We start from the raw sequence: 13,118 nt of genomic DNA on the forward strand, positions 1-13,118 counted from the left end.
TGTGAAGGATCTCCTATGAAATGTTTTGAAATTGAGAAGATTAATGTTGCCACTGCATTCTGAATTTGTTGTCCTTGATTATCTGTTATGATATTTCCTTCTGAATCTTGTTTAACAGCTTTTAAAATTTCTTGTTGTTGATTTGTGTAGAGATAATTATCCCACCATCCTTTTAGTTGTCTTGTGAAACCAGCAACTAGCATATAAGCAATTGCATGATCTGTAATTTGACCTGTTTGGTTTTGAGTTTTGTATATATTAGAGACCATGGTCATTTGTTGCAGTATATTGAGAATGTTATATTCTGACATTCCGTCTATGTTCCATTCGTATATTGTATTTGCATTGTATTTGTTTTGGAAAGAGGGTTTTTCTTCTATGTTTATATCAGGGGCTGTCATTTTTGGATAATAGATTTTTTGTGGTTCTTTCCAGATCATTTTGTTTATCTGTTGGTTTTGTAAACTTTCTGTTGATGAATCAGTTTCTTCATTTATGGTATTAATGTGTGGGTTTGGATGTCTTTGAGGAGTATCTTCTACTTTGATTTCTGAATATTGACTTTCTAAAGTTTTAAGTCTATTTTCTATTTCATGTAGGAAATGATTTTTGGTTTGTTGATATGTATTGGGAATTTCAAAAGGTACGAATGTTGGTTTTATATCCTTTTCTTGTGCTGATGTGCTAGATGTTTGTTGAATTTTTTTGGGTGTTGTAATTTTATTTCAATATTATCTAATTGTTCGGATATGGAATGCAGATTTAAGTTTGTAAAGTTATTTTGTTCTATTATCATTTTAACATCTTTTGAAGTTATATGTTCTCCCAATTCAGGTGATCTCATCCTTAGTGGAGTTGCTCTTATTCCTATGTTTTTATGTGAGTATTGGATTTCTGTTAAAGGAGGATGATTTGACACTATCTCAGTTTTGTTTGTTTGCCATTTTTTTGTAATGTTTAGAGTGTTTAATTGCGGCTCTTCATATTCTTCAAACCATTCAAAAAAGTCTATTAATATTTATATATATATATATAGAGAGTTTGATTCTCCTTTGATATATTTGATATCAAAATTTAATATGTTTAAAATGGCTTACCGTTCTGATAACCATTGGTATTCCAGTATAGACATCAATATCATAAGCATAATCCTATGATGTTATCCATAAGATTGTTAATTTGGAGAAAAAATGTATTGAAGTATGTAAATTTGTCTGATTTTCTTCAAGTTGAAAGCATTTTGAAAATTTTTTGTATAATTCTTCTATTTTTTGTGAAAGAATTTCCCTTAATGGTCCATACCAATTTCACTAATGAGAAAAACATGCTGAAAATTTGTATTTATATCCAAATTTAGAAAACATCAATCAAGAGTGATGGTTTTGTTTGTTGTTATAAAGGAAAGTGTTGATCCATGGCTGCTGGTAATCTCAATAGTTAAAAACAAAGCAATGGTCTATTGTTTTTAAATGGAAATTTTTTGCCAAGATTGAGGTTTTCTCTCCAATCTATTGGCTTTAAAACTTTCAAAATTTGAACCGTAGAATGTGTTATGAGAGTTGAATCATTTGGTTCAGCATAATGTTTGAAAAATGTTGACTCTGTTTGAATTAAAATATTTTGATAATACTTTTGGGGTTTCTGCAAATCTCATGGTTTGTAATGCCATCCGTAAAAGGCGAACCGAACAGACCCAGATACATCTAAAATAGTAAAAACAGATACCTCAGAGTTAGGATACGGTGGAATACTAAAACAAATTAAGAATAGTAAAGATATATATGCATGCTGTTGCCTTTATTCCCAAACCCATGTCAATAGTATATTTGAATAATGGTGTAGCTGTGTAAGGGTCTGAAATTTTCTGAAAAACATAATTCTTTGGTTTTAAATTGTTGACAATAAGGAATCAGATCAAGATTTTATTTTGAACAATTTTATCGAAAAGGATGATGTTCCCTTCGTCTCTTTTTATTCTTTTTAAAATTATATTTTCTTTCCTTGTTTAAACACTTAATACTTTTATTCTTTATATTTCATAATTTTATATGATTTTTTCTTTTTTAATTTTTGGCATTAAAAATTATTATGAAACATCAAATTCAAAATTTAAAATTTAATATAGCATACATTAAAGTTAAAGGTTTTTTTTTAAAATTTTGTTAAAATCAAATGAAAACAATAAAATGTGACCAAGTGAAAGTAAATCTTATTTTAAGTTTTCATTTTCATGATTTACTACCCCAAAGAAAGAGTTTGAGTTCGAAAAGAATTTGCCTCCACTTATTCATTGTGAACAAACGATGAGAGGAAAAGAATAATAGACTTTGCATATGAATATTTGATTTAATAGTAAATGTATATACATTTTTGAAATAACATTTAAAAAAATTTTAAATTATTTAAAAAAATTTAAAATTTTTTTTATATTTTTATTGCATTTAATCAAGGTCTTATATTTTATTTTAAATCAAATAAATTTTTATTTTTTATTTTAAATTAAATAAGTTTTTATAACTATTATTTAATTTAATCAAAATACCACTTATTGTTTTAAATCACGACGTTGATATGGTATTAACGTAGTAAGTTGGTATGTCATAATAAATAACGACATGACATGATGATGTAATATGATGACGTGATCATACAATGTTTTCACCATCCACATTAGTGTTATGTCAACACTATATATATATATATAATAATAATAATAATAATAAGCATTTTGATTAATAAAAATTATCAATTATGAACTATAAAAGATTATTTGATTTAAAATAAAAGTATAAAAGCTTGATTGAATATAATAAAAAAATAAATATTTATTTAAATTTTTTAAATAATTCAAAATTTTGTTGAGTATTATGTCTATATTTTTTCTTTAAAAAATTAATTTAAAACCTTTTTTTTTTCAGAATTAAAAGAACTGAAATAACTGACTTTATTTAGCCCATTAAAATTGATGTTTGTTTCTTTGCAAAAAACGAAAATGTTTGTGTGCATGGGTGGGGCAAGTAGCAATGGAATCAAGTCGACACCATAACCTAGTATTAGAGCCCAAAATGTAGTGTATTTGGGCGGTCCAAGCAAAATCCAAATGGGTTACCCATTTTGTGAAAGATTTTTGAATGCTTATGGCTACTGAGTACCAGAAAGAATTATTCCTTTTTACTGTTTATGGATAATTCCATTACAGAAACTTACAAAAACCAAAAGTGTGAAGATGACTTGATTGCCACTTTCACCCTCTACATTAAAACGTACTTCACGTTGTCAATCATATTTTCAACCTTTATGGAGTTGAGGAGTCACATTTACCTTTTTTGTTCCTTTTAGGATCAATGTTGAGTGGTTGATATATACTCTGCATAAAAAGATAAAGCAGGGAAATGATGAGACTTCTATGGCCCAATTTTTTGTTTCGTTTAAATATGGGGATGTGAATTCAGCTGGAAGTCCTTCCCAGTCTTGCAGTACTAAATGGGGAAGTGCGAATATAAGGCTGCAGTGCGGCAATTGGATTGAGCTTTAGCTTATGATAAATTGGTTGCGGGAGCTGTGTGGGAGGGTCTTGTTCCTCTTAAGAGTTGAGGTTCTTTGTTGGTTAATTTTAAATGGTAAATTACCAGTCAAATCTGAACTATGAAAGAAAGGCATGTTTTGAAAGTTCTTCATTTTGCTGCTTCTGTTGTAAAGTATCGGAGATCATTGATTATTTATTTTTCTCTTGCTTTAAAAGCTGGAAATATGGGCTTGTTGGTGTCGGGATTGGGGTATTGTTTGGACAGGCCCGAGCAATGCTACTTCTTTTGTGCTTGGATAGAGGTAGAACATGATTCTGACAAGAAAAAAGCATGGAAAATGGTCTTTTCCGGTATTGTGTGGTCCTCGTGGCTGTTTAGGAATGATATAATATTTAATAAGCTTCAACTCTTGTGTAGTATCAAAACAAGAATTGCTTGGTGAGCCAAATCAAAATGGAGGATCATTGTATATCTATTCTTGATTTATTTAGAGATTTTAAACTCGGTGTTGTGCAATTTAGAAAGTATTCTGAAAAGAGATCAATGGGGTATATTAGACTTTTTCAGAGTGAGTTGAAATTCAATGTGGCTGGTGCGGTCAGAGGATGCCCAAGTGAGATTGGGATAGGAGGTTCTCAGAAATGAAGAGGGTAGAATTAAAATTCAGTTTTTTATTTTTTGGAATGTGATTTTTATTAACCTCCTCACCAAATTGCGAATTCGAGTCTTAAACTTAACTGCTAAAGTCTCTTCGCGGCATATGAGAGAAGGTGAGGTTAATGCCTTTGTACATTTTCCAACAAAGTCTGCTACTCGGGTAGTGGTAGCATCACAAGAACCCAAAGAAACTATCTAAATTAAACAAAACAGAGCATTTGCTCAGAAATCACATGATTGTCAACCTATACAAAAGCAGCATTGCCCTAAAGCCTCTGAGTGGGGTGATTCTAATATGGCTACACTTTTGGCGTAAGAGAAGCTTTTTTATTGTTCGTAGCCTCCTCCTGGGTGGATAAATTCATTCTTCTTGTCAAAAGTGATTCTTCTAATGCGGTTAAATGGACTTTGAATCCTATGGAATCCCCTTGGAGATTTTGCAATCCTATTAGACAGATCGAGACCCTTAAAACTAATTAAGAACATTTTATTTTTAGACTTCTCCAACCAGTAGTCTTCCTTTAATTGGTTTGACCCCCTTTAACTTATTGAGACTTTTCTTCTTTCATCTATAACCATTTAAAACCAGCTTCAACCAATTAAATGTTCTTTGAATTTGAATTTCTTCATTTTGGCTCCCTTCAATAGTTAACTTCATTTCAAATTTGGATTTTGGCGTTTAAAGGTACATTAGGTCTTGTACTCTAACTAATTGATTCCATTCTTTAAATGATTAACATGCTTTTGTCTTTAGCTTCCAACACTTTTTTAATTGGTTAAGCTTGATGTTAACTGATTAAGGCTTTTTGCCTTATTTTTATATAGCATTCAATTATGCTTTAATTGGATAAGGCCTTATGTTAATTAGTTAATGATGTTCTATTTTTACTAAACCATCTTTTCTTTCCCACCTTAGTTGATTTGCTCATCTTTTAAGAGAAGAAGCCTTTTGACTTGCCTTTAATCAACACTTTTATTAGGAAATTTAAACTTTATTCTACACACTTAAGTAGTAAAGTTAGACATCGATAAATAAAAAATGTTTTGTTATCATCGAAAACATAGAGTCAGCATTTTTCTTTTTTTTTTATAATGACTAAACACTCCTATATTCAAAAGGCAATGTCTTTTGTACCATAAAATTTTGTATGCAGCTTAGGGATTGTTTCCCTTTAATATATGCGTTAAAAAAAATAAAGAATTTAAATTTGTTTTTTCAAAAATAATCAGTATGTATGTGCACAAATCTTCCACAATTATCAACAATATATAGTCATCAAATCATAAAATCAATAACCATAAACATACTATAAACAATGATAGTTTATAATTCTTATCAACAAAATAGTCAGCAGCATAAAAGCACAAAACCATTAAAGCATACCCATAGTCATAAAAACATAAGCTAAACATTAACTTGGTAGACACATTGTTCATGGCTCCTTTCTATGTATATCTTCTTGACCATTCCCTATTTCTTAATTCTCTCCTTTTTTTTTGTCATCATCCAAAAAAAAAAAAAGTCCTACTTAAGCTTAATTCTAATCAAAGTTTGAAGATGGTAAGGACTCATTAGTGCCAAAATGCATTTTCAAAGGTTTAGGGGAGGACTTAGAGGAGGAATCTAGAGGATAAGGAGGCAAATGTTAAGGAATCAAAGGATGTAAAAGGTTTAAGTTCAACTTTAGAGGGTTGTGTGATAGTAGTTAATGCCAATCTTGTAGATTTCCTTCTTTTGAGAGTGATGGTCTTGGTTGCCATTGTCTTCTTGCCTCTCTCATAAGGTTTCTTGGAGACTAAACCAATGATTGCTGCCTTCTTTTTGCATTGAGTTTGCTCTGGTGTGATCTCTTTATTTTCTTTCTGAGCTGATTCAACTTCTTGCTTTATTCTTTCCTTAGCTTTTGCTTTATCAACTACAACCATTTTAAACATTTTAGCAATGAAATCTGAAAGCAATATTCCTTTTAACTCTCATTTATTCAGATTTTCTTTTCGACTTCTATCCTTTTTTTTTTTCTCTTTTTGCATCTTCTCTGTCATTCCCTAACTTTGTTTTTCTTTCTCAATTCCCATATCTGTTTCAGTGTCATGAGCTACAACTTCATCTTGATTATTTCCTTTATTTTCAGCATTTGCATTGTCACTTTCATCTTCTAGCTTAGATGCATGAGCTTTAAACTATTTTGTGACAATTTTCTCACTTGGACTCTTAACTCTTGTTTGATCTTTGAAAGCAAGAGTTTTAGCTTCCTTTTCTTTAAGAGCTGACTTTTCAATATTCTACAGTTTTTCTTCAATCTTTATAACCTTTTCAACTTGCTCCGTGAGTTTTCCATCAATTCTCATCAATAGATTGAAAATCTTATCATTTTGAATGAGAAGTTGACTAACTTTAGAGAATAGAGTGGAGGGAGTCTCAGTTCCTGAAGGAGTCAGAGTACCTTTGAGTGTTTCGATACACTCATTTTGCTCAAGCTTATATCCATCTTCTGTAGGCTTCCAAGAAAGATACCTTGATCCTTGCTCTTGGTCCAATAAGTTTAGTATCTAATACACCAAATTCCTTTTTCTTAACTAGAGAGAAGATTATGTTTCCATATGGTAGGTTGGTTTTATCTCCTAGATTGGTTCCTCTCATTCTCTCAATCATATACTTTGCTACATTTAGAGGAGTTTTATTCATAGTAGATTTCATCAACCATAGATCTTGAGAACTAACATAACTAAAATTGCTAGTCTTTTCGTGCAATGTGGATGCCAAGAAATAGCGCAAGGTCCTCATTTATGTATTTTTTATATTATTTGCATAAGTTTTTGAAGGGTATTTTTCTTTTCTTCTGGTAATTAACTCCCACATGGGTGAAGGATCATAGTTAAGGGGAATTGAAAATTCTCCCACTTGATACTATGTTTTCAGCAGCTTTCGAATATCAGAGGCAGTGACACAATTTTTTTCCACACAAAAACTCATTTAGCCCATTCTCCAAAAAATCATTGGAGTTTACTAATTCTTTTTTATTCAGAGCAATGCTAGAGTAGAGTTCTTTAACAAAGGTTGGGCTATAGTATTTATCTCCAAATGTATTTAGACCCTTAATTTTAAGCTTATAAAAAAACCTAAATAGGTCAACCTTGATCGAAGATGTCTCATCAAAACTTCCCCAATCCATAAATTTTTCGCACGATATAGTGGCGTTTTCTATTTTCTTATGCCTATGAACATGCTTGGTTCCTAAATCGTGAGGTTGAAGGCTAACCTTTTTCAATGGAGATGTCTTTTGTTATTGTAGGTGTTTTTGTCTTTGGCCTCGTTTTGTTCTAACTTTCCTTTTTTGTTTCAACTGGCGATTCTAGAACCATTTTACCATTTTTCTGGGGTGGTAGAATAGGAGAGTTCTCAGCTGGCCTCTTTGCTTTACTCTTGTCAATAACTTTGCTGGTAAGAGAGGTTTTAGCCATTAATTTTGCTGAAGTCGGTGAATTAGTGTTTTTCGGTGTAACTTATAACTTGAAAGAGGAAGGATAGATTTAAAGAGATCTGGGCGTTTAGGTTTAGATTTTCTCGAATGGGTTTTTGAGAAGCTGAAGGGTTTAAGAAGTGGATATGTAATTGTTTAGCCAACATTTTAAATGGGTGGTTTCCCATACCTCCTGTTCCTCAATTTTTTATTTTTCAAAATTTTTCGTGTGTCAGTTTTCACATCATCTAAAGTGCTTTAATTGATCAGAGAAGGCTTTAATCGATTAAAGTGTTACTGACTTAGAACACTTTAATGACCAAAACTATTTAAGGTAATAACTTTAATATAGAATTGCTGTAATTGATTAAAGAGTGCCTTAACTAATTAATGGAAATCTTATCTTCCTTCTAAGGTCTTTTTAACTAATTAGAACATTTTCTAATCAATTGAAACACTAACTAAACTCAACCATCATACTATATATCATTAACACCTCACTAACTTAGGCTAATAACTTTAACACATAATTGCTCTAATTGATTAAAGAGAGCCTTAACTAATTAATGCAAATCTTATCGTCCTTTTAAGGTCTCTTTAACTAATTAGAACATTTTCTAATTGATTAAAACACTAACTAAATGCAACCATCATACTATATATCATTAAAAACATATTCAATTCAGCTCAGTTAAAATTCATTAGCATCAATCATTCCTAATTCTCTCCTAATCCTACAAAATTGATCTTCACTCAATGGTTTTGTGAAAATATCGACCAATTGATGCAAGGTATCTACAAATTCTATTTTAACATCTCTTCTATACCTCTATAGAGCTTTTAGTCCATAGTTTTCTTTTATCATCTTTGTCAAGCTTTGTGAAAGAACTCATAAAAGTTTCAATTGACTTCAAATTTATCACATTAAATTTTTTCGACATTTCCTTATTGTATTTCTCTTGGTCAATGAATATTACATCTTCACATTGCTTGATTTGAAGACCAAGGAAGAATTTTAGATCTCTCATCTTGCTCATTTTAAATTCACTCGACATTTCCTTAGTAAGATTCTCACACAACTTTTCATTAGTGGCACCAAATACGATATCATCAACATACATTTGGCTCACACAACTTTTCAACCAATGAAACATTATTTGAATTTGAATTTCTTCATTTTAGCTCCCTTTAATGGTTAACTTCATTTCAAATATAGATTTTGGCGCTTGAAGGTGCTTCAAGTCTTGTGCTCTAACCGATTAATCTCATTCTTTATCAAAGTTACATGCCTTTGTCTTAAGCTTCCAGTGCTTTCTTAATCTATTAAGTCTGATGTTATTCGATTAAGGCTTTTCTGCCTTGCTTTTATATAACGCCTAGTTATGCCTTACTAGTTAAGGCCCCACATTAATTAGTTAGTGATGTTTTGTTTTTACTAAACCATTTCTTCTTTCCCACCTTCATTGATTAGCCCATCTTTCAAGAGAACACGTGTCTTAACTTGTCTTTAATCAACAAATTTATAAAGGGATTTAAACTTTATCATGCACAGTTAAGTAGTAAAGTTAGACATTAACAAATAAAGCATGTTTTATTATCATCAAAAACATATGGAGTCAACAGGGAAAGGAAATTTAGTTTAGACTAAAATTGGATTAGCATATGATTTTATTTATTTGATTGAATGAATAAATTGATTTGTGTATAGGATAAAAATATATATATATATATATATATATATATGCCACATAGCTAAGATTAGAACCTGAACTTAATGAGTCTGTTTTAATTTCAATTCACATAGGAATATAGTATTTTGATTAAAGTAGACATTTTATAGGAGACTCAAGAGAGCATTATAAATAATTGAAGATTTTAGGTTAGTAATTCAAATCATTGGATTAAGTTAAGAGAAAGAGTTATGATTTAGATAAAGTGTGATGGATATTGTAGTCTTAGGCTTTTCCAATTTGATCTTTATTCCGCTATCTTGTTGCTTTAATTATTAGTGTTAATTAGTTTAGTTTTAGTTGAATAGTTTTAAGTTTAATTAGTTATTAAATTTTGATTGTTTGGATAAAATTAAATTATTTTAATTTTAGTACTTAGTAATATTCTAGATCAATTCTCTATGGGATCGATACTCTACTTACTTATATATTATCTGTTCAATACCTATATTTGTATAGGTAGAATTTTAGCTGGCACTAGTAAACTGTCTGCTTGAAAGAGAAAGGTTATGGAATTGAAGGCTACAGGGAAAAAGCAGTTGGGGGTGAAAGAGAATTCTGCTTTAAAGGATTAGTAAAAATCGAAGAAGTGGATGAAAAGAACATTTAAGGCTTCAAAAAAGGCTTCAGTGATGGGGAGGAAGAAAGCTAAGATTGGATGGAGAACAATTATTGAACAAGCGGTGCAGAGTGGTCAAGATGACCGGCACCGCTCGCCTAAATGGGACTTGTAAGTTGGAATTACCGAGGGCTCAGGGACCCTTAGACAATCCATATGCTTCTCACTTACTTAAGGAGCTTAAATCTCGAAATTTTATTTTTACTGGAGACAAAGAAATATGCTATGGAGATGGAACGATTGAGGGTATTATTGGGGGATGGATGGGTGTTTAACTATTGATGCTAATGGACAAGTTGGTGGACTAGCGATGCTTTGGACAGGTTTTTTTTTTTTTGACAAGGCTTTGGGCGCTTCAGATCATCTGGCAGTTCAAATAGATTTATTTCATCGTGAAGAGGTTAGATGGAGATGAAGATTTTGTTTTAAGGTTGCTTGGTTGAATGATGAGAAATGTGAAAGCATGATTGCGGAAGACCTGTGTAGTTATAATGGCTCAATGTCTAAATTTTTAACCAAACTTAATTCGGTTAAAAGTCAATTGAGTGCATATCAAGTTAATCCAATAAAAGAGGTGTATGAGAAGTTGAAAAAGAAGAGGGAGGTATTGTAGAGGGTCCATGAATCAGAATAACAATTTCAACAAGCGAAAGTAGTTCAAAGCGAGATAAATGAATTAATGAAAATAGAGAACGTTATGTGGAAGCAACATTCTAAAGTGGATTGGCTTAGAGAAGAGGATAAAAGCACTAAGTTTTTTCATGGGAGGGCTACAAAATGGAGGAGAAAAAAAAAATACTATATAGGCCTTGAAGAAAGATAGTGAAGAATGGATTGATTCCCATGAGGAGCTAGTGAAGGAGGTAGGTGATTTCTTCTTTAATCTTTTAGTTTTTCTGGACCAATTATGGTTGAGGAGTTATTGAATTATGTACAGCCGCGGGTTTTAGAGGAATGGAATGAGTCATTGGATGCAAATATTTCGATTGAAGAAGTTAAATTGGCCCTATTTCAGATGCACCCAATGGAGGCTCTTAGTCCTGATGCTTTACCGGCTATCCTTTACCAGAGATATTGGGATAAAATTGAAGCAAGAGTAAGTCGATTTGCAGTTGATTTTTTGAATGGTGATATTGATGAGCAACACGTTAATCATACTTTTATAGCCCTTATACTGAAGGTTACAGAGCCCGAGAAGGTAAGCCAATATTGCCCCATAAGCTTGTGTAATGTGATATACAAAATAGCTTCAAAAGTTTTGACCAACAGACTGAAACCCAATTTGCCATTTGTTATATCGAACATTCAGAGTGCCTTCATCCCTAGTAGATTAATCTTTGATAATGTTATTGTTGCTCATGAATTGATTCATTATTTGCATAATCAAAGATAGGGCAGGGTTGGGCACTTTGCGTTAAATTGGACATGAGCAAAGCATACGACAGAGTTGAATGGATTTTTGTTCAACATATAATGCAGAATATGGGTTTTTTTAGTAAATCCATTGCAATGGTAATGGGGTGTATTTAGTCTCTCATATTCAGTACTTGTTAATGGAGCTCCACGAAATGTCTTTAAACCATTGAGAGGGTTCTGACAGGGAGATCTTCTCTCACCTTTTCTTTTTGTCATAGTAACTGAAGCTTTGTCTAGTTTGTTGATGGTTGCAGAAACTCATAGGAGCATCTCTGAGAAAAAGAATAGTAGAAGAGTCCAAACTGTAACGCACTTGTTTTTTGCTGACGACGGTATGATATTTGGAAAAGTTCGTTGCCAAGAAGCACAAGCTCTTCTAGAGGTTTTTGAAAGGTATGAACTTGCTTCTGGAAAAAAAATAAATTTTGAAAAATCTGTTGCACCGTTTAGTAGGGATACAAGAGAAGAAGAAACTGAAGCTATTTGTTAGAGTCTGGGTATCCATAACGGTTGATGGGAAGCAAATACCTAAGGATGTCGTTAGTGAGTGGGGGATGAAAAAACCAAATCTTTAATTATTTCAAAGAAAAGGTGCACAAGAAGATATCAAACTGGAAAAGCAAATTGTTGTCCATTGCTGGTAGAGAAATATTGATAAAGTCGGTAGCGCAGGCAATTCCTACCTACGTCATGGGATGTTTTATATGGCCTGGTTCACTATGTAGTGAAATTAACTCAACGGCGGCAAAATTTTGGTGGGGTGGTCTTGAGAATGAAAATAAAGTTCACTAGAAAAATTGAAAATCTATGTGCACCTCTACATATGTTGGTGGCATTGGATTTCGAGGTACTAGGGCCTTTAATTTGGCTATGTTGGTGAAACTAGGATAGAGGTTGCAGGTGAAGGTTACTACACTAGCTTATAAAGTATTGAAAGCTAGATATTTCCCTAATGTTGAATTTTTGCAGGCTTCAATTGGGTTCAATCCCAGTTATTTGTTGAAAAGTATTAGAGACAGGTAAATGGTGATTGAAAAAGGGCTATTTTGGCAGGTTGGAGATGGTAGGAATATAACTGTGCGCAAAGAAAAATGGATTCCATGTGATACTCCAAGAAGAGTAATGGCATGTGATGATATGGTCAGTGAAGGCATGGAAGTGGCTGAATTTATTGATTCAGAAAATATGGCTCGGGATGAGACTAAGGTGCGCCAATTTTTTCCTACTTATGAGAGTGATCTTATTATGTCCATACCACTTAGTCTTCGGAGACCAAGTGATAAACAGATTTGGTTTAGTGATACACATGTTATTTACTCTGTGAAGTCTGGCCACAGAATGCTTTGCTCTTCGGTGTCAGGTATGGAAGCTGGGAGCTCTACAGATAATATTAGTGGTGTATGGAAAAAACTGTGGGGATTAAATATTCCTCAGAAAATTATATTATTCGCTTGGAGAGCCTTGAAGAATGCGTTACCTACTAAACAAGCACTAATCCATAAAAGGGTCAATGTCGAATCAAATTGTGTGCTTTGTACTTATCAAGTTTCAAGGGCTGTATGGTTATCGACGGGATGGGAATTTAGAAACTTGGGCATGTGCTTCTCATCATTTGCAGATTGGTTTAAGATGCTCTATGATAAGCTGGAAAAGGAAGATCTTGAAGAAATGGTGAGTGCAATGTAGGCTATTTGGAAATCAGACTGTA

General features: G+C 32.3%; 1 pseudogene; it reads right to left on the reverse strand.

The window, feature by feature from the left end:
• LOC149526745 (uncharacterized) overlaps nt 1–7,646 on the reverse strand; it is a 13,868-nt pseudogene extending 6,222 nt beyond the window's left edge.
• Nucleotides 7,647–13,118: the final 5,472 nt, after the last annotated feature.

The sequence above is a fragment of the Theobroma umbraticum genome, unplaced genomic scaffold, assembly GCF_002168275.2.
Source record: "Theobroma umbraticum cultivar Fairchild unplaced genomic scaffold, ASM216827v3 scaffold_20.0, whole genome shotgun sequence".
NCBI classification, from domain to species: Eukaryota; Viridiplantae; Streptophyta; class Magnoliopsida; order Malvales; family Malvaceae; genus Theobroma; species Theobroma umbraticum.